This window comes from Pseudonaja textilis, chromosome 8 (genome assembly GCF_049901715.1).
Source record: "Pseudonaja textilis isolate UNSWEBS1 chromosome 8, rPseTex1.2, whole genome shotgun sequence".
NCBI lineage: Eukaryota > Metazoa > Chordata > Lepidosauria > Squamata > Elapidae > Pseudonaja > Pseudonaja textilis.
Window position 1 is genome coordinate 17,703,048 of NC_141997.1, and position 23,715 is coordinate 17,726,762.

General features: G+C 36.4%; 1 protein-coding gene across 3 annotated transcripts in view; it reads left to right on the forward strand.

The window, feature by feature from the left end:
* Positions 1–9,483: 9,483 nt before the first annotated feature.
* Positions 9,484–23,715, forward strand: part of OCA2 (OCA2 melanosomal transmembrane protein) — a 208,874-nt gene continuing 194,642 nt past the window's right edge. For all 3 annotated transcript variants that reach the window (XM_087938439.1, XM_087938438.1, XM_087938440.1), the window contains exon 1: positions 9,484–9,780. The gene's annotated coding sequence lies outside the window, so the exon portion shown is untranslated. The remainder of the gene's footprint in view (positions 9,781–23,715) is intronic.

Below are 23,715 nucleotides of genomic sequence, written 5' to 3' on the forward strand. Positions count from 1 at the left end.
GAGTTTTTCTTCAATTTACAGGGTTGTGTAAAAGACAATGTCACCCTGAAATGTTAACTTTAGATAATCCTCAAGATGGCTCTGTCATTGTGAACTGTTACCTTTAGATTAAAAAAGAGATAGTGCAAAAATTGGGTAGGTGAGTAACAGAGTGGCATCTGTAACAATGTCAAGACTATGCTTGAAGAGGAAAATGTATTTTGCTTCCAGTTCGGAACAAAATATATTTACTAGGAATACAGGTGAAACTCGAAAAATCAGAATATCGTGCAAATGTTCATTTATTTCAGTAATGCAACTTAAAAGGTGAACCTAATGCATGAGATAGACTCATTACATGCAAAGCAAGATAGTTCAAGCCATGATGTGTCATAATTGAGATGATTATGGCTTACAGCTCACAAAAACCCCAAATCCACAATCTCAGAAAATTAGAATATTGTGGAAAGGTTCAATATTCTAGGCTCAAAGTGTCTCACTTTAATCAGCTAATTAAGCCATAACACTTGCAAAGGGTTCCTGAGCCTTTAAATGGTCTCTCAGTCTGGTTCAGTAGGAATCACGATCATGGGAAAGACTGCTGACCTGACAGTTGTGCAGAAAACCATCATTGACACCCTCCATAAGGAGGGAAAGCCTCAAAAATGCTGCATCAAAGCACATTAATAGAAAGTTATGTGGAAGGGAAAAGTGTGGAAGAAAAAGGTGCACAAGCAGCAGGGATGACCGCAGCCTGGAGAGAATTGTCAGGAAAAGGCCATTCAAAAGTGTTAGGGACATTCACAAGGAATGGACTGAGGCTGGAGTCAATGCATCAAGAGCCACCACACACAGACGGATGCTGGACATGGGCTTCAAATGTTGTATTCCTCTTGTCAAGCCGTTCCTGAACAACAAACAACGTCAGAAGCATCTTACAAAGAAAAACGGAACTGGTCTGTTACTCAGTGGTCCAAAGTCCTCTTTTCTGATGACAGCAACTTTTGCATCTCATTTGGAAACCAAGGACCCAGAGTCTGGAGGAAGAAGGAGAGGCACACATTGCAAGATGCTTGAAGTCCAGTGTGAAGTTTCCACAGTCTGTGTTGATTTGGGGAGCCATGTCATCTGCTGGTGTTGGTCCACTGTGCTTCATTAAGTCCAGGGTCAACGCAGCCGTCTACCAGGAGATTTTGGAGCACTTCATGCTTCCTTCCGCAGACAAGCTTTATGGGGATGCTGACTTCATTTTCCAGCAGGACTTGGCACCTGCCCTCACTGCCCAAAGCACCAAAACCTGGTTCAATGACCGTGGGATTACTGTGTTTGATTGGCCAGCAAACTCGTCTGACCTGAACCCCATAGAGAATCTATGGGACATTGCCAAGAGAAAGATGAGAGACATGAGACCAACCAATGCAGAAGAGCTGAAGGCCGCTATTGAAGCATCCTAGTCTTCCATAACACCTCAGCAGTGTCACAGGCTGATAGCTTCCATGCCACGCCGCATTGAGGCAGTAATTTCTGCAAAAGGGGCGCAAGCCAAGTACTGAGTATATATGCATGCTTATACTTTTCAGAGGTCCGATATTGTTCTATGTATAATCCTTGTTTTATTGATTGCATGTAATATTCTAATTTTCTGAGATTGTGGATTTGGGGTTTTTGTGAGCTGTAAGCCATAATCATCTCAATTATGATGCATCACGGCTTGAACTATCTTGCTTTGCATGTAATGAGTCTATCTCATGTATTAGGTTCACCTTTTAAGTTGCATTACTGAAATAAATGAACTTTTGCATGATATTCTAATTTTTTGAGTTTCACCTGTATTCCACTGGAGTATTCTGACGTGACTGCAGAACAACATTTAAACAACTCAACTATTCCATATTCCATATTTTGTGGGAAGAATATTTGAAAATTTTTAAGCGTTCTTGCTGTGGGAAAAAATGGGAAGTCAAGCCTATTGTTTTTCACCCTAGGCTCCCAAACATATCTAGTGTTGCAATGATCCTTGATGCTACCAACCAACTTTCAGACAAATTGCCCAAAGAGATTATGTTTAAAACTTTTGGAAACTCCCACTATAAAAACTGTACGGAAACAATTTATTTTTATTCTCGCACTCCAACATTCTTCTTTTTCCCCTTAAAGTATTCTAACTGAAAGGAATGTCAAGAGAAACAAACTTAGTGTTCTTTTTTAAAAGAACATCATAAATTCTCCCACTTTACTTTCAAATCAGTTATTTCCTCCAGGGCAAGCTGGTGAAAGTCACATAGCTGGACACAAACACCAGTTAATTCATTGATTGAAATGAACTTCTTTCAAATTGTTTTAAAACAAGAACTTAATAAACAGTGCCTATTACTATTTGCCTTCGTCAACTGAGGTTTTGCTGAAGACATTATAGGATTCCCATGATGTATAAATGAATTTCCCTAATCAAAATCTGAGAACTTAGTGTGACAAATCTTTGTTGACTCCTGGTTATTACTACATTGCTTTCAAACTTAGACTTTCATACCATAAAAAAGTGTGCATTATACTCCAGAATTTTAATAGACATTGTTATTACATTGGCTAGTTTGTAATTGCTGGTTCCTCTTTTCTCCACTTTTTGATGATAGGTGATACAGGTTGTCCTTATTTAGCAACTGCCTTGTTTAGTGTTTAGCAACTGTTTAGTTTGAATGGTGGAGTAAAAGTAACTTTGTGACTAGTCCAGGCATTTGCAACCATTGTAGGTCTGCAAAGCAAGCAAAACTGAAATATGATAATAAAATCATGATGTTTCACTTAGCGACTACTTTGCTTAACTACTAAGTTGCTAGTCTCAATTGTCGCTAAATGAGAACTACCAGTATTTGCTCTCCCATCAGTCAGCTGCCATTTCACTATCTCCAGACTTCTCAAAGGGAACACATAAAGATTGGGCAGTTCAGTAGCTAGCTCCATTAGTACCGGAGGTACTGTGATATACCAGGACTGTCAAACTCCCAGGCCGCGGGCTGGATGTGTCACATGTTGGCTACACCCACACCCGGTTTAGCCAAGGGGAAAAAAATCCCGCTATGTCACTTGACACCACCGTGATGATGTGAGTTTGACCTCCATGGGATATACAGTGTATTCATGAAGTATTCAGACTTTCTTCACTCTCATCAGATACAGATAATCAGAGTTGGAAGGGACCTTTAATCTTTCAGAATTTCTTCAATTCTCGTTGTGTATATATACTTTTCTGATATCTTGTTTCACTTACACTTTTTCATTTTCTGTGCAGCCACAGTAACTTGTTCCACTGTCCTCCACGCCTCATTTGAAATGTTTGGAATTATGCCTTTGTAAATTAGTACCTCTGGAATGTGGGAAGTGAGAAATATGACTAAGGGTCAATCAAGAGTAGGCAACTGAGAAGAGCTATTGCTTTTAAAAGGGGATGCTGCTCATGAGAATGTCAGACTGGCAGAGAAGAAAATTAGAAAACACAAAAGCCCATAGAAATTGTGAGCCTAAGACGACAATATATGCTGATTGATGAGAGATTGTTTTGTAATTGTGAATCTGAATAGATAAGATGGAAGTGGGGAAGCTCTAATTTAGTTCAGCTAATTATAATACCTGAGAGGTCCTAGGCCTGTGATGACGAACCTGTGGCACACGTGCCAGAGGTGGCCTGCAGGGCCCTGTCTCTGGGCATGCACACGTTGCATTTTCGGATGCGTACATGTGTGCTTTGGGCACTTGGTGCCAAAAAGGTTAGCCATCACTGTCCTAGGCTGTAAACAGTATATGGAAATGGAGAAAGGGAAGTGCCACTGCCAGGTGGGGGAATGGCAAGTTCAGGCAGTTTAATTTGCAGAAGGAACATGATTGTGGAACATTTTCCAGAAAGGACTATCTCTAGTTTCTTGGGCTATAAAGGTGACGGGGGGAGGGAGGAGGGGAAAAGAAACAAATGTACCTTCAGATTCTGTTAATGTAACATTACAATAAAGTAGAATTAGTTTATCTGTATTTGCTCTGTGTGCGAAATATCCCACAAGGATGACCTGGGATGGAAAACATGGTGGGGGAGGGGGGGGTGGAATTATCCTGTCATTTTTATTGTAAGACATTCTACAGGGGGCTGCCCTTAAAGACCATCTTCAAGGGGAGAAGAGAAATTACTATTTCAAAAAGTGTCAGAATTGAACTGTAAAATAATAAAAAGGGTAAAGTCTCAATGCAATTTCCTATCGATTTTAGTTTTGAGCCTTGAACTGTAGTTATTGTTTTCTCCACCTCAACAGTAAGTTCTTCTCCTCTCCTGTTCTCACTCATTGATTTATCACATTAATACTTTACACTTGTGGAGATTCTCAGTCGCGCAGGTCAACTGCAATGTTTTTTTTCCTTGAGGAAGACTTTTCACCTCTTATCCAAGAAGCTTCATTGGTTCTGGCATGGAAGGATGGAAGGATTAGTTCTGACAGGATTGGGAAGGGTTGGAAGGGCGTTTCCCCAAGTGTCCTCAAGAGCTCTCAAGGAGTACGCTAAAGAAATATGATCCTTCCAACCCCAACCCCCCTTAGAACATTCCAGTTGCCTTTTGGAAAAAGCACCTTTCAGACAACTATGACCTGCATGACTGAAGAATCTCCACAGAGGTAAAGTATTAATGTGATAAATCAAGGAGTGAAAACAGGAGAGGTGAACTTATTGTTGAGATGGAGATAACAATAATTAGAGTTCAAGGCTCAAAAGTAAAACCTGTAGGAAATTGTGTTAGTGTATCAAAGAAAATAACACATTGCTTTCAGGGGGATATGTTTTAAAAGGGACACAAATAAGAAATCACTATGTTTAGTGTTGGCACTCAGTACATTTTGTGTCTGATTGAATAATAAAGCATCTTTTGCAATGAAAGCCTTATGCCTGGCTGCTACCATCTTGCATAAGTGAATGGGTGGCAATGGCTTATTTCTCTTCCTCTTGTGGCTGAACTTTTGAACAAACTGTATCCTTTAATCCAGTGCTTCCCAAACATTTTCCTTTATTATCCCAAACTGCTTATTGGAAAGTCTTTATTTAAATGTCCGTGTTTGATTGGGTAGTGGGATTGTGTGCAGTTTTCCAGCCCACTTTTTGGGGGTAATGACCAGTTTTTGGTTCCACCTTTTAATTGATACATTCTGGTCATGAGAATCATCCTACCTGGTCTTTATTATGTTTACCAAATCCTCGTTGACTTTCTGTGCTAAGAGCCCAAGCTCATCCTCTCTATTTCCCATATTTTGAGCATGAAGGTATAGATAGTGAAGTTTATGAACCAATGTTATGTCTGATTTTCAATGACTGGTTTAAGAAGCTCTATTAAGCACTCCCCCTTGTGTAGGACAAGGTCCTTAATTTCTCAGATCCTTAATTCAGGCTTTTCCATTTCCAGTTCTCAACAGGATATAGTTTGAATAGCTTTTAATTATTTTAATCATTATCCTTAGGCCAAATACATTTTTACCAGTCCTGGTTAGGTGAATAACTTAGAACTCTGGCTGCTACTGATGTATCTGATGGTCTAGACCAGGGCTTTCAAACTTACATTGTTACATCATCACCACATGATGTATTGTGACTTTTCCTCCTTCGCTAAACCAGGCGTGGGCATGGCCAGTGCGTGACGCATCTGTCCCATGAGCCACGAGTTTGACACCCCTGGCCTAAACCTTTCTTGTGCAAGGGGCCTAGTCTTATTTTTTCTTCCAAAGCTGCTTTGGCATCTTGGTGTTCTTTCCACCTTTTATTCTTGAGTCACACATGCTGGCAAATGTCAATGAAATCCCCCAAATTCCTCAACCCACTTGTAGTCTTTAACTGCTGTACAACTCCAGCAAGCTCCTAAGAGTCTTGATTCCTTCTGTTTATTTATTTGTAAAATTTATTGGCTGCCCTCCTTACTTCAGGGTAACTCTGGGAGGCTTACAAACATAAAAGATAAAAACTGTACAAAGCTAATATATATACATATAGATAGAGAGAGAGAGAGAGAGAGAGAGAGAGCAGAAGTAGTATCTGTTATTAATCTTTCAACCATCTCTATTGTGATTCTTCCCCATTGGAGCTCCAAGCTAACTGGCAGACCCAGATCTTTAGGATCTTACTAAAGGTCAGGAAGATTGGCAGTGACCTCACTGGAGGGGGGGGGGGCAAGAGGCTTCAAAGGACAGATGCTGTTGATCTAAGAACTTTCTAAAAACACAACAAAATTTGGTTTGGTATAATAATCTGTGCTTTTAACTTAACTGTGAAGAAGAATTCAAAGGCATGTATCTTGCCATGTATTGTGCAATCACTTACAAGTAAGTAGAGTTTATGAATTATGAACATTTTGAAGATTCAAATGTTGGAGTAGACAAAGCTTAATCTGAATGAAGCTGGTTCTAACCCTGCATCCTCTTGCACTAATGGGAATTGCCAGCATTCATTTGTCCCCTGCCTCCCAGAATCCTTGGTATTAAGTAGAATAATCCTCATTCTAGCTCCTTCCAGATCAAGGTTTTCTCACATTATCTGATGTAGTTTGTGAATGATACAGCTGATACCCATAAAAGTATCTGCTAAAGCAATTTATCAGCTTGAGAAAAGCTGATATTTAAGAGATGATGAATATGAGTGTGTTTAATGAACATTAATACTACCTATAGCTTTGAGGTTGATTTTGAATTAGAAAATGCCAGGTTTAACCAATCAAATTATTACTTAAGTCCCATTGATTTAAAAGGAAACTCAACAACTAATTTACAAGGCAGTCCTATATTCAAAAGTGAATCATGTTAAAATCAATTAGGTTTATACCCACTACTATTGTTGTTGAGCTCTTTGCTTTGTTTTCTTTTTTCAGATATTTCATTACCACTGTAGGTAATATTATCAGCGCTCTGACATGGGGAAATGAGATTGTTAACTGTTTATATATAGCAACTTGTCCTATTACCTTTGAATTGTGGGCTTTCAGCAGAAAAAAAAAGTTTGGGTGGAGGTTTGCCTAAATATGAATTTATTTCATTTGTGTTCATTCTGAAGCATTTTGCACCCATGCTTTGTTGCTGTAGTGAAGAACACATATAGCTCAGGGAGAGTTCTTCATATGTGTTTGAGTTCAGCTCTTATCATCCATAGTCAATGTGACCACTGAAGGAACTGCCATTCGCAGTCTGCAAGAGCCCATAGGTTTTTTTAATGCTTTCTTATAATGTTTTTATTGCATTGTGACATCATAAATTACATAACTTGAATAAGGCTTGAATCACAGGACACTGATCACTGTAGTCCAATTTAGTCTCTTGCTGTTATCTACAACCAGGGGTGGGCTGCAACTGGTTTAAGCACACGCAGCATTCAATAAAACCAATTTGAGCCACTCCAGCTCAGCTTCTGGTCTTCCCTGATAAGTAGAACAGCTGAGGCACGGTAATCCACTTTGCCGCATGAATCTGCTGAACTGCATAAGAAGGAAATGTAAGACAGGATAGTGCAGGGGCAGGTGCCAACTGATCATTGTTCATAGGGGTTTGCTAGAACCGGTTCGAACCAGCAGCAGCCCACCACTGTCTACAACTCTTACATACTTTAAAAGGGTATCTTTTGTTCTCTTCCAATTTTCTTTAAAAAACAAAATAACAATCTGTTAAGGCTTGAGATTAAACCCAATTCTTCATGAATTCCATATCATAGAAGAGGAAGAACAATGCTAACTTTAGTTTAAATTTCATTCATTGAGTTGTAACTTGGATGGTTGTCCTACTGATATAGAGTAACTATTGTATGAATTGCTTTCTTGAAGTTACTAAAAACATACAAATATGAAAAAAGCCCAGAGCAGTTTCTTCCCCCTTCCTGCCCTCCGCTTTATCCCTTCTGTTTCATTGCACTGAACTCAAAGTCTGCCAGGAATGCAGACAAATTATTTTGTATTCACCCTCTTCACCTCCACATGCTTGTCATAAGATATAACCTCCTGAGTGGGAGGACAGGAACTAATTTGCAAAGCCCCAATCTTTTTTTCTGATGGTTATTACTACTCTTCAGCAATTCAAACAACCCCCAGCCTTATCAATCCAGCCCAAAGCAGGTTCTAACTCATAGCTGTTGATCTCAGCTCTGTTACCTAGATCTCAGGTTCTTCCATTGTCCTTCTTCTCTACAGGATTGTATACCAATAGCATAGCCTTCTCCAACCTCATGGCTTAGTAGTGTTGTGAATATAGTTGTGAATTCAATGTGATATAGTGATTAAAATGTTGGACTAAGAGTGGGGAGACTCAGTTTCTAATCCACCCTTAATCATGGAAGGTCCCTGAATGACTGAGCTCAACCTATGTCACATTGCTGTAGGGAAAACTAGGAGGAGAAAACAGATTGTATATTATGAAAAAGCTTGGCCAATCTGAATAAAAGGCAGGATAATAAATCAGATCATTAAATGCAATCAATTTATAAACTGCTTCAAAATGTGATAGTTTGTATAATTGGATTAAAGAGTTAAACTCCTAAATACCGAATCAGTGTTCTATCAAAGGATTTGAGTTACATTAGAGTCTCTATAGATCAAGGCTGAGTTCCCACAGGACTAGTTAATTAACAAGATATGAGCAAAGTGTAGGGAAAGCTTTGATGTCCAACATCCTTTGTCAAAAGATGAACTATCCCCCAAGCAATTTTATTCTTACAATGGCTTCAGATGGAACTTACATTATAGCTGGGTTTGTACTGAAACTTATTTGGGTTGTTTAACCCACTTTCTTAATTCATATAATATATTGAGCCATAATTCAAATACATTGCTTTTGACAACACACTATGCCACCAAAAGCACTCTCCCAACAACCTAACCCGACCCTCAAGCAATTTAAAACTCGTGTAAAAGCTTGTAGGCTAATCCTTAGTAGGGTAATTTTCTTTCTTGTGGGAACTTCATTTGAATGAAATACAGTTGGGTAACAGCATCGGACTTCAGACTCCAGATGCAGCGCTCAGCTCCAGAAATGAGTTTTAAGATTCTGAGATTTTGACCTGGAAGCCACCCTCCCCTTAGATTTGGAATTTCTTTGCCATGAGTCTCAGACCTAGTTTGAAACAGTTATTAATTTCATTCAAGATCCAATACTATAAACATAATTTTCTTTGAAAAAAAATCCTCTTAGCCTTGATTGTTTAAATGTGTGCATAGATCATTTACAAAATGAATGGTGTGAATACAAAAAGGTTAATATTCATTTACTTGCTTTTCTGTTCTATGAATAAAGGTTGAAAAAAAAACTACTTCCTTTATAAACTGATAGTGTTTAGCAGTATAAATACTTTAAAGCTCTCAATACAGTTACCAATTTATAATCCAGACACTTTATAATATAAGGGTGTCTCTCTGTGTGTATGTGATCCATTTTCCTTCTTTCCTCCACCTCCCTCCTCCCCTGCACTTTGTTAAGAACCACAGGATGATTAGAAAGGGCTTTGTGAAGTCAGAGTATTGCTAGTGGCTGTTAAATGCCAGCATCTACGTTGGTAATATCACATGATGATAGACCTAAGAATTTTTGCTTCAGTTGTATCTGTCAAGAATGTAATGGACACTTGTAGATTTGTAGATACTGAATGCATCTTCTCTGTGATTTATACATTTAGATTCCTGAAGTCACTCTTCAGGAACATGCTAACAGCTTAAGAGTTTACAGAAATATTGCAGGAGACTGTGCTTGTGCATATCTTTTTCCTTTTGTGGACTTGAAGAAGGTATTAAGAAATCTACAAGACCAGGTAAAATATTCTCTCCATAGAAATATTTTTTTCGTCCTTTGAGTGACAAATTATTGAAAGCATATGATTGATACCAGTACTCAAGGACACAATTTGTCCTAATTTCTCTTAGGTTATTGGAATACCATTTATTTATTTCAGATCTTTCACTGGTCAATTTGTTGTGTAACATTTTGGCAACTTCTGCAAAATAACATTGTCAAATGGTAAATAATATATGGTAAATAAAATAAATAATTACACTATACACTGTACTGATTCATATAAGAAATAAGCTGCTTTTCCAATTTATTTTCCAAAGCTTTAAGATATCTTGGTTTTTCTCTAGAATTATAGTATCTGCCTTTATGTTTTGTTTTAGTTTGTTCTGTCTTAGTTTGTATGTAATTTAATAGGATCCACACTTTTTAAAAAAGCAATGTAAATCAATATAGTCAATTGTCACTGCTTCATTTGATAAAAAATAAGATATTTAGCAGCATGAATATATTTTTATTGTATTACTGGCCTTTGTAATTATCTATCATCAGTTGCTTTGGAGCCTTTAATGATTGAGGGATAGGATTAAGATCGGTAAGACAATTTCTGAATAAGTTGGGTGAGAAAATAAGACAACTGAATAACTTATGTAGAAGTTATTGTATGGTGATAAATGTTTTTACCTGAAGTGTTAATGAGTTGTTAAAATTCAGGCTACTGTAAAATTTGTCACAGAGTTTGTGACAATGGAGCTTAGAAGAGAAACAGAACCTTTTGGTGGTACTAAGGTGTATCCTATTTTTTCTCTAAAATAATAAGTTTGAAGGCTGACTATTGTTCTTGCACATTCATACTTCATCTGCTCCATATGACTGCCCATGAAATAACAATGAGATCAAATGTTGAAATTAAATATAATTGATGACTATATAAAATTTCATATGTTCAGCAAAAATTGGGTAATATTTGATATCAATAATTAGAAAAGAAAACAATTTGGAGAAATTTGAAATAAACCCATTCCAGTTCTGTCTTTGATCAAAAAATGGTTTCAAAACTACTCAATGAAAATTTCTAGTCACACAAAGAATTATTCATATGAAAGGATTCTTTCGTTGAAATTCTAAAACTTTTTCACCACTCCTTATTTTGATTCACATTAAAGATTTCAGAGTCCTTGAGAACTTGCCTTAAGAAGAATGACGTACTGTAATCAAACTAAACCAAAGCAATTGCATTTTTAAAATAAGACAACAGATTTATTTTTTATTTTCTAATAATTTTACAGGACACACATATTATTTTTCTTATTTTTAACCAATTTAAGCTGTGGGACACAAGCTTTTGAATTTAGATCAGTGAGAAAGAGAACAACTAGTGTCATTTCAAGATCTTTCTTCTTGGGCTGCTTATTTGGAAAAGTGTGTTAATACAAAGGAATGATTACAATCTTGGGATAAAGAAGGATAAGAATGGGAAAAATTTATTTAGCAAATGAATCAAATTCAAATTCCAGAACTTCTCAGAGATTTTGAATAATTACATTGGGGTCATGTCCCATTCATGGACTTTCATAATTTCAGACAAAGGAAATACTTTTTGTTTAAGAGCAACAAGGATATTAAATCATGTCACACCCAGTAACATCTATACTGCAAAAATTTCAATTACCAAAATTATTCAAAGGACCAAGATATAAATGCAGGATGAGATGTGTGAAAGCAATCCAAAGATATGACAGTTTGGGGTAAAACAGAACTGCCAAAACAAACTCTTGTTGTGTTTGTTGTCTGCACAAATGCTGCCTTTATTTGATTTTGTTTTGGTTTTTTTCTGTATTACTCCTTGCACTTTGAGTGCAAAAGACCATACATTGTTAGAATCCTTGATTAAAAAAACAACTACTACAAACCATGGATTTTAGAAAGGCTGATTTTCATAAATTGAGGGAAATAATAAGGAGTATGTCAAAGGAAAAAAACAAAGGCAAATGTGGTGTCTTAATGAGGACTTCTTAAAAAGAGAATTTAGGATAGCCAAGTCTCAATAAGGAAGAAAACTAGGAGGCATCTAAAGAAGTAATGTAGTTGAATAGGCAGCTCACAATAACATTAAGACTAAAGGAAGATGTTCATTGGAAATGAAAATAGAGCTAATTACCAACCAAAGCTCTGAAGGTTTGGATTATACATATAGAAATATAATTATATATAAATATAAGATTAGGAAATAAAAGGTGGGAAATGAGGTAGGACTTCCAAAAGAGAAAAACCCAGAAAGAGGGGTTTCTTCAAATATGCTGACTGAAAGAAGAAAACAAAGGAGATAATAAATTCACTGCTTAATCCAAACAGAAAAATCTTAAGATACGACCAAGAGAGAGTAGAGACGCCTAATGTCAATTCTGCATTTGTCTTTACAATGAAATGAATTGGGCAGGATATAGACAGGATAGGTAGATTTAAGTAACTTAGCGGATAGAGAGTCTAGTCTAATCAAATCAGGGCATTTGCTTTTGCGAACAACAGCTATCTTTATTAAATGCATATAATGGATTTGCTATTATAGGATTTTAAACAAGGAGTAGAAGAGTGGGAAGGGGTGAAGAAAAACAAGGTGAGAGGTTAATGGGTTTACATAATAGTAGAAATAGAAAGAGGCTGAACATTAATTTATGCATAATGGTCTAAGAATCCATTGTTGTTCAGGTCTTCTGCAATGGATTTAATTATTTTTAAAAATGTTTTGTATTGTAATTCAGTCCGCAGAGTGAGTGGTGAAGTTTCTCTTTGAGCCACTTTAGTCATGAAGTATCTCCTGGGGCTGAAATGTTGTACCTTTGCCTTGTCACTGTTTGGAGCTTCCATTTATGTCCAATTATTTCTTGCACAGAATAAGACTGACAAGTTTCTCCAGTACAAAATCTACAGGAGCATTACTGGCATGTGATGACATACAATATATCATGTTAGAGCAGTGTTTTTCAAATTTGGCAACTTTAAAATGTGTAGATTTCTGCTCCCCAAATTTCCCAGCCAGCCAGCAGGAAAAACACCATTTTAGAGGATGAGCACATGAAGGTGCCGTTAACAGGGCTTGCTATGGTGTTGTTGGCATAATTATGGGGCAGAGTTGGCATCTGTCATGAGCCACAATTCAATTTCAGAATTTGACTCTCATACTGACAACATTGCTTCAGCTGATTGTCAACCTTGGGAGTGTTCAAATCATGATTTGAGGAGGCTGATCAACCATAGGTGTGTCCTGATCAGCTGGAACAGTTGGATGATAAGTCATGATCCCAAAACCTCAGACCTCCCCACATTCAGTGATGAGCAGAACAAGTGCTCTCAATGTGGCTCCTTTACTAGGCAAAGGACAAGGCCCAATTAATTGCAGCTAGCTGTCTGCAGACAGATTTATATAGCTACTTTGCAATCAAACCTTTAAAAAAACCAATTGTTCAGAATTCTAGCTCATGATACTTGTTCTTGCCTTGACTAATGGACTAGCTGATTACCAAACTCAGTTATCTTGCTTAGTAAATAAACCAGCTCCTTAGCAACTGTGTCTATGCCTTGCATGCAGGGGTGGGATTCTACCAGTTCGCACCTATTCGCTAGAACTGGTTGTTAACATTCTAAGCAGTTCGGAGAACCAGTTGTTAGAAGAAATTACTGGCCTAATCCTGTAAGGAAGGCAGGAAGGAAACATTCTGGTGCTGCTTACAAAAACTGCCTCTCCATTAACCCTTATTACATTCTTGGCAGGACTAGACTTCCTGTCTCAGGAACTTCCCTGGAGTTTTGTTTCCCTCCTTTGCTGGTACTTTGCTTATGTGGAGTGACCATTCAAAGTTACAATGGCACTGAAAAAAGTGACCTATGACCATTTTTCACACTCACGACTGTTGCAGCATCCCCACAGTCACGAGAGGCCAGGCGAAGAGATGCGTGTCTCAATGTGAGTGATATTGAGTTGGCCACACCCAGCCAATAACATGACCACTAAGCCATATCCACCCAGTCACATGACCACCAAGCCACGCCCACCACTTAAGCCACACCCACAGAACCAGTTGTTAAAAATTTGAATCCCACCCCTGGTTGCATATGTGTATGCAACCTGAGCGATATCTGGGTTTGTTGCAGAATTTTGTCCCCATGTTTGTGTTGTCCTGTTTCCTTTTACTACCAGCGATAGGTTAGTTTAAAGTGGGTGGTTTTCTGAGTGAAAGTATGGCCTTACACCTATACTGTGAGAGATTGGTATTGCTCAGTACAACTTATTGATGATACTTTTTTTAAAAATAAAAGTTTTATTTAAGTTTTCACAAAACATACAAATACCAATAAAATATCTTTTTTTGAGGACAGCATGGCCCCGGGTTATCACTTCTCCATACAGACATAAACTCAATACATAGTTATCTTATACATTCTAATCCATATCTTATAACTATTTTAGCATTTTTTTCAATAGCTTTTCCCTTTCTTTACTTCCTATAACCTTATTTTAAATTATCTCATTCCTTTCTTAATTCAATTACATATCTTTTTAAATTTAAATTTTAAAAATCTTTCTAATCAATGTTTTTATACTTTTGTCTGTCCTGTTTACAATTTCATATTATCTTTTCTCATAAAACAAATGTTCCCCTGTAATTACTAGACTGGAGTGTAACACCTTTGTATCTTTTTTCAAATCTTGTTTAAAAATTTGTTACACCTTTACAGTTATTCATTTTCTAACCTCTATTTTATAACACATCTGTGTATATATGTATAACAATAATAAATGGAATAATTATTCAAGTACAGCTCTGCCATTAATATTAATAACAATCTTTTACATTTCTATTTCTTTTAACAAACATTACCTACTAATATCAGTACTAATATCACCTACTAATATCAGTTACCTATCAATATCAGTTGATCACTTTAATCATATTTCATATTTTACTTATTACTGTCCTTAAATAAAAACAATAGTTTTTAACAGTAGTCAATAAAGTTATTATTCTTATTCAAGTTCATCTTGTCAACTGATAAAAATCTTCCATGGTTCTCTTCAGTTTTTTTTAAACTTTCTTTTTAAATCATTGAGAGCCTTATTTTCTTTACAAACAAATATTCCACTACACACTTATTGATGATACTTTTGAGTGGACAATTAGTGCAGTTGTGTCACTATTTTACACTGGTTTGCCTGTCTCTGATCTAGCTCTGTTATTTGTCTTTTGATCTCATTGGTGGATATTTTAGTCAACTGAATACCCAACTAAGATTTAGGTTTAAGTAAGGCAGGCTTTGTATCTGGTTATCTTCCTAAATGAAGCGTAACTTTTTCTTTATGCAAATACAAGCTTCAAAAATACTTTATTAGTAATGTTAATGTTATTGATTCTCTCTCTCCATATGTTAACTTCATTATATAAAGCTTCCTGTTACCCATAAAAGGAATTTAGGGGCCAGTGGTTCTCAAGAATAGGTTGCATAATCCTGTAGTAGTAGGAATGGCACTTGTTATTTATATGTAGATAACGTAGTTCGGTTGACAATATATAAACTACAAATATATATGTTTGCAGCTTTAAGGAAAAATACTGTAATGTATTATCCTGTGTTCTGATTGGTTAATTATGCTACAAGTTGCCATAATAGGGAGCTATAGATCATGGTTTAATCTCTTCTCTCTCTTTTTACTGATGATCTCTCTGGACTGACTATGGACACATATTGACTAACCCTGTTTATTTTGATATTCGGTTGATATTGAAGATTATCTGTTGTATTATGGTTTGATATTGGTCTGCTGTAAAAGACTTGAAACCGGTAAGAAGACTTTATAACTGGATATTTCTGGACTGTTAAGAACATGTATGACATGGACTGTTTATTGGACTGTGCTATTTGTTCAAGTAAACATTAATACAACTTGTTCAACTCTGTGTGGCTGTATATTTATTCATAACTGTTCCCATAAACCATTTCCGTGTGCATATCCTTTTTATACAAGGGTTACTCTGCACATATCCTAACAATACTACCCATTCTTCCCCCCAAATATGACCTATCCTGAAAAGAAACTCTAGCTTCAGTTTTGCACGTGTGTCCAATATAAGTCCTTCCTCCAAAATAAGCCCTAGTTAAGATCCCGATCACCCCATTGCACCTGGTTGCACAAGGTGGGATAAGGCGCAATGGTAAAAATCAAGCCAGGGTGGGGATGGGGGTGGTGCAGCTGCCCAATGTTCCCCGCATCCACTTAGGACAGTTGCAGCTAGGCAATTACTTAGGACAGTTCTAGCCAGGCCTTCTACACCCTAACAACTGCCTTGCCTTACACTTCTTTTGCGGCCATTTGTTGTCATTTGCATGTGTCGCCTCTGGCTTCCATTTCACCAGTTGAGAAAGGAGCTCTGGATTGATATGCATGGCATTCCCCCAGCCTCTGTTTTGAAGGCCTCTATTTTGCAAGATAAACACATACAGTTTTGACTTCTGAAGTTATTCCTGGAGTGCCCAAATAATGATATCATTGTATATAATTCACATGGACATTCCAAAAAGCCTTGAAGAAGGATAAAGAACTTTAAGCACAGTTTTCCGATCTGATACTTTTCTACAATTTGCAAGTGGTTTCATTTTAGAATAGATATATTTAGACACATGTTTATGTTTAATTATTGAAAATATTAATGAGGATATTGTGGATATCCTGCATAGTAGTGGGAGATATTATGGTTAAAATGGCAATTGGATGCTGGATCTGGACTGCCAAGATCTCTTTAGAAAAAGAAGAGATCTTCAAGATCACATACACATACTCTGGGCAGCTACTTTATGTGACTAGATAGCAGAAACCAAGGTTTTTGTGGTGCTTGAAATCAGCTAGAAGTTGCAAGATTTCATTGAGTTTATAGCCATTAATGTAGCCTTCATGGACTCAACATTCAATAAAACTTCACTTCTTAATCACTTTGGATGTTACTTTTTAAAAAATTTGTATTACATTTTAAATATTGAGAACCTTCAGAACCAAAGTTTTATCATATTCAGTGGGTGCCATTTTTCTTCAATTGTTTAAGAAAGAAGATTACATGTTTAAGATTTTGTAAAAAAAATCTATTTTGGAATACATAGCAAAAAGGTGATGAGAGTATTTAATTAGAAAGTTTAAGGGTTTAAATGGAGTTGAACTAAGATTTTGAACTTAATTAAATGCATTTTTCTTGTGGGAAATATTCTGTGCTGACATCTGGATAACTGTTATGATTACTTTGAAAGTTAGTCACTAGAGGAAACCAGAAGGAAATGGTTCTGTTGAGAATAATATTTTGGGGCATAGAAAACAATTTTAAGTATTAAAATTATCTACCATGATAAATGAGATGGCATTATGGAAAAGAAAGATTTTATCAAAATAATTTGAAACCAAGTTAAATGTGGATTTAAAAATGTATAAGCAGCTGAAAAAAGATGAAACAGTGGACACACTAAAAAATGAACCATTGGATTTACAAGTGAAACCAGATATTGTTTAACAATTAAAAACAACATCCAAATACTACAACAGAAGCGTGGTATAGACAGCTTTTTTATATTGTATTTACAAAGAGTTTGTTAAAATTGTCAGTGATTTTTCAGAATCAACAGATTATGAAGAGTGACATGGATCTTTATACTGGATCTACAAAGGAGATTTTCTAAAGTCAGCAATGAGAACATAAAAAGAAAACAGATATTTTAGATAGAATTTGAGGAGACTAAAGATTGTTCTGAGAAAGGAGAAAGAATACAGAATTGATTTATTTGATCAAGGCCAGAGAAAGTGAGAAAAAAAAAACGGGTCTTTAAATTTGGTTTTGACTATTCTATTGGACTAATCTGGAGGACAAATTTAAAGAAAAATATGTTAACACAACAAAGGTTTAAAAATTAAACTGGATAGATATTGAATTGTGGACACTTAAAGGGCATAACTAAATGCTGGAATTGAGTGTGTTGAAAAGAATAGCTAATGATTGAAATTAGTGAACTTAATAAAAATATTATATTCAACAAAGAAAGTTAAAAAGAAAAAGACTCAAGAGCACCACCTGATGGTAGAGAAAATTTTTAATATGTTTTAAAATGAGTGTCTGGTCTTTTTGAGACTTTGGATTTTGGAACTTAAAAGAAAATAAAAGGAACTTTACTATTGCCAGTAATTTGGGCAACAGGTGAGAGGCCAATTAGAGGATTCTGAATAAAGATTCAAGAGTATGAATTGTTGAAAATAAACTCAAAAGATATTGGCTGAAATAATATACTGGACTCTGAATTGAATATATTTATGAAAGGAGAGGATTTCAGCTATTAAGGAAGAGGAAAGAAAAAGAAAAAAGGAGAAGATGTAATGGAGGAGCTACTTGATATAAGATTGGACTCACAAGTTATAAGATTGGATATACAAGATACAAGGGACATAATAAAAATCAAACTTGAAATGTGTAATTATATACTACAGAAATTAGAAATGGTGACTCAACATACACAAGAACATAATAAGCCAGAGGGGGAGGAGCCAACTTAGGACAAAACGAACAACAATTATTTAAGCGGGGAGCAGGGGGGAAGGAATTAGAATTAAAAATTTGTGGTCTGATGGGATGATAAAAGCGAGAATTGTTCGGAAAATGGCTAAAGAGAGAATGAAAAAGCAGAAAAAGAAAGTGCAAAAGGAAAATCAAAAGAGGGAAAGAGAAAAGTTTAATAACTGGAATGAGAAAAGGAGGGGAATAAGAATGGAGAAAAAGGGAATTAAGAGAAAAGACCAGAAAATAAAGAGGAACAGGAAACAAACAAGGATGAAAAGAAGGTACCCTGTTCAAAGAGTGAGAGATAATGGGAAAAAAGGGATAAGGAAGGGGATTCTGCAAGGTAATGTGTTGGGAAGTATAAGAATATACTGAAAATAACATTTTGTAATGTATAGATGATTTATGGAGAAAATATGTGGAATCTGAGAAAATATATATATATATATATATTTGTGTATTTATACTAGATAGGGAGATTGATATTAAGGAAGAATGAAGGTGGTTAGCTCGAATTATTAACTAGAGGGGACAATGATATTTACAGATAAAGATTGATAAAATGACAAATATGACATGAAAAAATAATATGAGAAATGACAATAGAAAGGAGATGAGAATTTTAGATAACATTGAAAAATAAAATATGAGAATATATGAAGAAAAATGGAAGGAGTTATATTAGGATTTGGAATTGAACAAATGAACATAGAATTGAGATGAGAATTTTAGATAATATTGTAAAATAAGATAAGAGAACATGAATTGGGATTGGATAAGATAAGCTTAATATTTAATAATGATAAGGATGACGTAATATGAAATTAAACAAATAAAATGAATAGGTAACTATGGTCATGTTTGTATTGAGATGTGAAACCTGGAATCATACTGCTTGCCAAATGAGAAAATTGAATAATGGAATTACTAGGTATGTTTAACTGATATGGTGGTAAGCATTTGGAGAGAATGTTGAAAATAAATATTGAAGAAGTATGAATTAATATGAATATATGCAATGAGAGATGTATGATACATTGATGCCACACCGTTAATGTATTGTTGTTATATGTAGATTGAAATAAAAAAAATTGGGAAAAAAAAGCATAGCCTGATTAATCATAACCATTGGGAATTCTTGTAGTTGCACTCTTTTAAAGCTGGTTAGATAAGTTTGGTTTAATAAGATGTTTGTGCCTGTCTTTCAGAAAAACTGCATGTTAACATCATAGAGTGTATATGAAATATATAGAAAGAAGAGCCTGAGAAATATTTTCTAAATGGAATGTTTAGCAGCCCTTTTGAGATTTAAGGGATTAACTCATAGCCACCAATCAGAAGTTATTGTTAAATCCTTTTAAAAGCAGAAAGCAGTTAGTGTTAATCCTGACGATTAAAAATATCTGTTCACATTGCAACCATTGATGAAGAAATACTGCAACAATTTTCAGGAATGTTACAAAGTTCTTAACACTGATTGGAATATTAAATGTGAGGCCAAATAAGTGAATTAGGCATGTTATTTAACTGATATTGAAGGCTTGCAAACATTGCATTGCTATTAGTTAATTACTAATTTCCCTCAAATCTTGGAATGCCACTTCATCATGGCACACGTGGGAGAGGGACAGTGCGGTGTTGTTGGAGAGATCAGTGAAGAATGCCAGGAATATAAATCAAAAGAGTATAATTCCAGAAGGGACATCCAAAGTGTAAAGGTCCTTCCTACTGCTCAGCTAAATCAAGTAGGCATCAAGTAGGTAGTGATATATGAAGTTGTTGCATGATCTCTTAAAGGATAACATGAAAGGGATCATTTAATACTATGTAGAGAAGGCAGTGGTCAGCCATTCTTTCCTTGGCAAGAAAATAATATGGAAATGCAATATAAAGTTGTTATGTCTCACCTTTCTTTTTTCCAAAAAAGATGAAAGAGTCCAAACTCACACAAACACAGGCAAGCAAGTTGACTCGGTCTTTACAGAGTTAATCCTTTATACTGATAATGTCTTTAGCATTCGAACACACTCTGCCTGCCAAGTCTGAAATGATAACAAGAAAAACTACTCACTAAAGTTTCCAAAGCAGACCACAAAAAACAGTCACAACAAAACCTGGAAGAGAAGTAAAACTTCGTCCCGTACAAAGTTTCTGGAGAAAACACACCCACTTTTATCCCCTGTGGGGTGTGTCTCAATGACTCAGCTCACTCTCTGACCCTCCCACGCCTCCTACGTTGCAGCTCACATTTCTTCCTACGACGCTGCCTAGGATCAAGCCAACATTCGTCCACTTGACTCCCTGTCCAGGGCTGCTCCGATATGCCCTCCTCCTCCTGATTAATCTCAGGCTGTTCCTCTCAGTTGTCTGCTGAAACCTGAGGTATTATCAGGGAGGAAGGCATTGCCAGAGAGGAAGGTCCTGGGGAGGAAGGCATTCCCTGTTCCTCCTCCACAACTTCCGAGTCCTCTTCCTCTAACAGCACAGGCTCAGGAATCGGAGCCACAACATAAAGTGTTTGACAATATACAGTTGGACGATAGGCTCCCTCCTATTGGATGGCACTCAACATGTTACTGGAGATTTTTGTAGTTCTAAGAGATTCCATTAGATGTCATATTTTGTCCAAGAATCTTTCCCAACACTAGATAGTATAGGACATTGTTAATTACTTTAATACCCACACATCAATATTCAATTTTCTGCAAGTGCAATGGTTTGTATTCATTGTATTGACTCCCTTCATTTACTAAGGATTTACTTCTTGACTTAACTATAACTATTTCCCATTTTTAAAACACTATTTAATTATTATGCTTAAGAGCCACAGCAATTTTTCTGCATGTGATACATGCACACTCAACAAGGGTCCAAATACTTTGGGAATAGATGAATTTGAATGACAGGTTTTATTTACTTCTATACTCAAGGTGAGGTTTCTATGGTGATGCTCACAAATAGTTCCCTTTGTAAGTGTTCCAGAATTGTTGCCCATCTTGGTGTTTAAATTGTAACTGTTTTTTTAAATTAAAGAAAAAAATATTAGAGAATGCTAGCTTGTTACAAATCGTAATGTCAGCCTCCAGGACTCTTTGTTTTAAAGCTTAATTCTCTTCATGCGTCTTCTAGAGCAGGGGTCACCAACCTTTTGGACTTCAGGGACCACCAAACTCATAATTTTAGATCCCAGGGACTACTAACTGGTTCTGTGGGTGTGGCCTAATTTGTGGGTGTGGCTTGGTGGTCATGTGACTGGCTGGGCATGGCTTGTATGTAAATATTATAAATATTTATATAAATATTGAATTTTTTTATAAAAAAGAGCAACTTTTACCCAAAATCAGGCAAAGAGGCAGGCAGATTGAATTGCTCACAGAATCACAGATTCATTCAGAAATCTATCTATCTGCCATTGGCTAGCTCAGTCTGTCACATAAAATTTGCTAGCAAGCAAACTCACAAAATTAACTCACAACACACCATGTATGTAAATATTGATTTTTTTATTAAAAAAGAGCAACTTTTACCCAAAATCAGGCAAAGCAGGCAGATTGAGTTGCTCACAGAATCATTCAGTGATCTATCTATCTGCCTTCGGCTAGCTCAGTCTCTCAGATTTGCTTTCCGTGAGTCTGCACTGAATTTGCTTGCAAGCAAACCTTCAGTGCTAAGGGAGGTTCGGCTGTACACTTAAAAGCAGAGCCGAAGATCTAAAGACTAGCTAGAAAGCAAGATATCCAATCATTTCTTGCTTCCTTGCTAATCTAAATCTCCCGGCACAGCAGAACAGCTGATGTTCGGAAAAAGGAAAAACAGCAATTTAGCAGGCAAGTTTTCCAGGTAGAGAGTGAGTGGGTGGGGAGGGTTCCTGTGGGCCATGTGGGCAGTGCTTCTGCGCAACCTGGATTAATTGCCTTGGGGGTGCTCTGGGGGTGAGATTTCTCTGTGGCCCACCAAAATTTTCTCACGGCCCACTGGTGGGCCGCGGCTCACCGGTGGGTGACCACTGTTCTAGAGGCACAGTTAGCCAATGGGAAAAGTGGACAGTTTTGCTTTAGGGTTTGAATCAAATGTAAGATGGGATCATTGGAGTCTGGTTTGACTCTTGGGGACTTTGTAGACAACATCCACGTAGTTTTGGGCAACAAAATAGTAGTAGTTTGCTATTGCCTTCTTCCAGGATAGTTGAGCCTATTATCTAGGTATTTACTGGACCTTTTTCCAGGATGTTGAGCTTATTATCCATATGCTTTCTGGATCAGACTCTTGCTTTCTTTTTTTTTAAAGGTCTGCCAAGGTCAGTGAGGAGCTATCACTTCCTGTAGTTCAACTCACATTGTCAACTCACATTGTCATGGCGGCATCATGTGACATATCACAATTTCCCCCCCCTTTTCTAAACCAGGTGTGGCTATGGCCAGCAGGTGACATCTGGCCTGCAGGCCACAAGTTTGAGAGCCCTGTTGTAGTTCATGCTGTAGTTCAAGAACACAAATATTCTTAATGGTAAATCATAGGCATTTTAGCTTTTAAGCAGGCAATCTTCACACATAATCCTCACAACTGATATTTCACTGCAACATCACAGTATGGATACATCCAAATTGATTAATTGCATGCACACAAATCCTTGTCTAATAATCACTGCTCCCTTATAAGGAAGCCTTTGCTGAGTGCCAAGAAAAAAAAAAATCCAAATGTAAATGTTTCTTCTTCCCTTTGAATTTTTTGATGTTAGCAATGAGGGTCGTTTGGCTCTATATGCTGAAAGTACTTAATGTAATTAATTAGTGCTTTAAATGCTTTCTAAGTAGAAATATTTCATTTAATTGATTAATTAATTAAACTGGAACCTTGTGACCATGTCACAACTTTAATAAATTAAGGACAGACTTTTGCTTCCAGTTTATGTAAAAACTTATGCTGGCATCTATGGAATATTTGCTTTATACTGCCAATTTAATATTATTGGGGTTTTTATTAAATGAAAATTTGTACATTCAATGGGTTGCATCATCTGGTCTACTTTATCTGAGCTCATAAATTAAGTAGGATTAGGCTAGTTAGGACTAAACAGAAGATTTCTAGATAATATTGGGCTGTAGATTAGACTTAAGGTAAACTAGAAGTAGAGTATCCAAAAACAGATAGGACTGTACGATCAATTTCACTTACAATTATAGATTTACAGTAGAGAACAATGACAATTAAATTAATGTTTTCAGAGCATATAATTTCATCTTTCCCTTGACTTTTACTTATTCATATTTTTCAGTAATAGCAAAAGAAGGCTATTGCCAACTTGTTGGGTCAATCAAATATGGGAAGTGTGATTTTGACAACATTTTCACCTGTCATGACTTCTGGAAAGT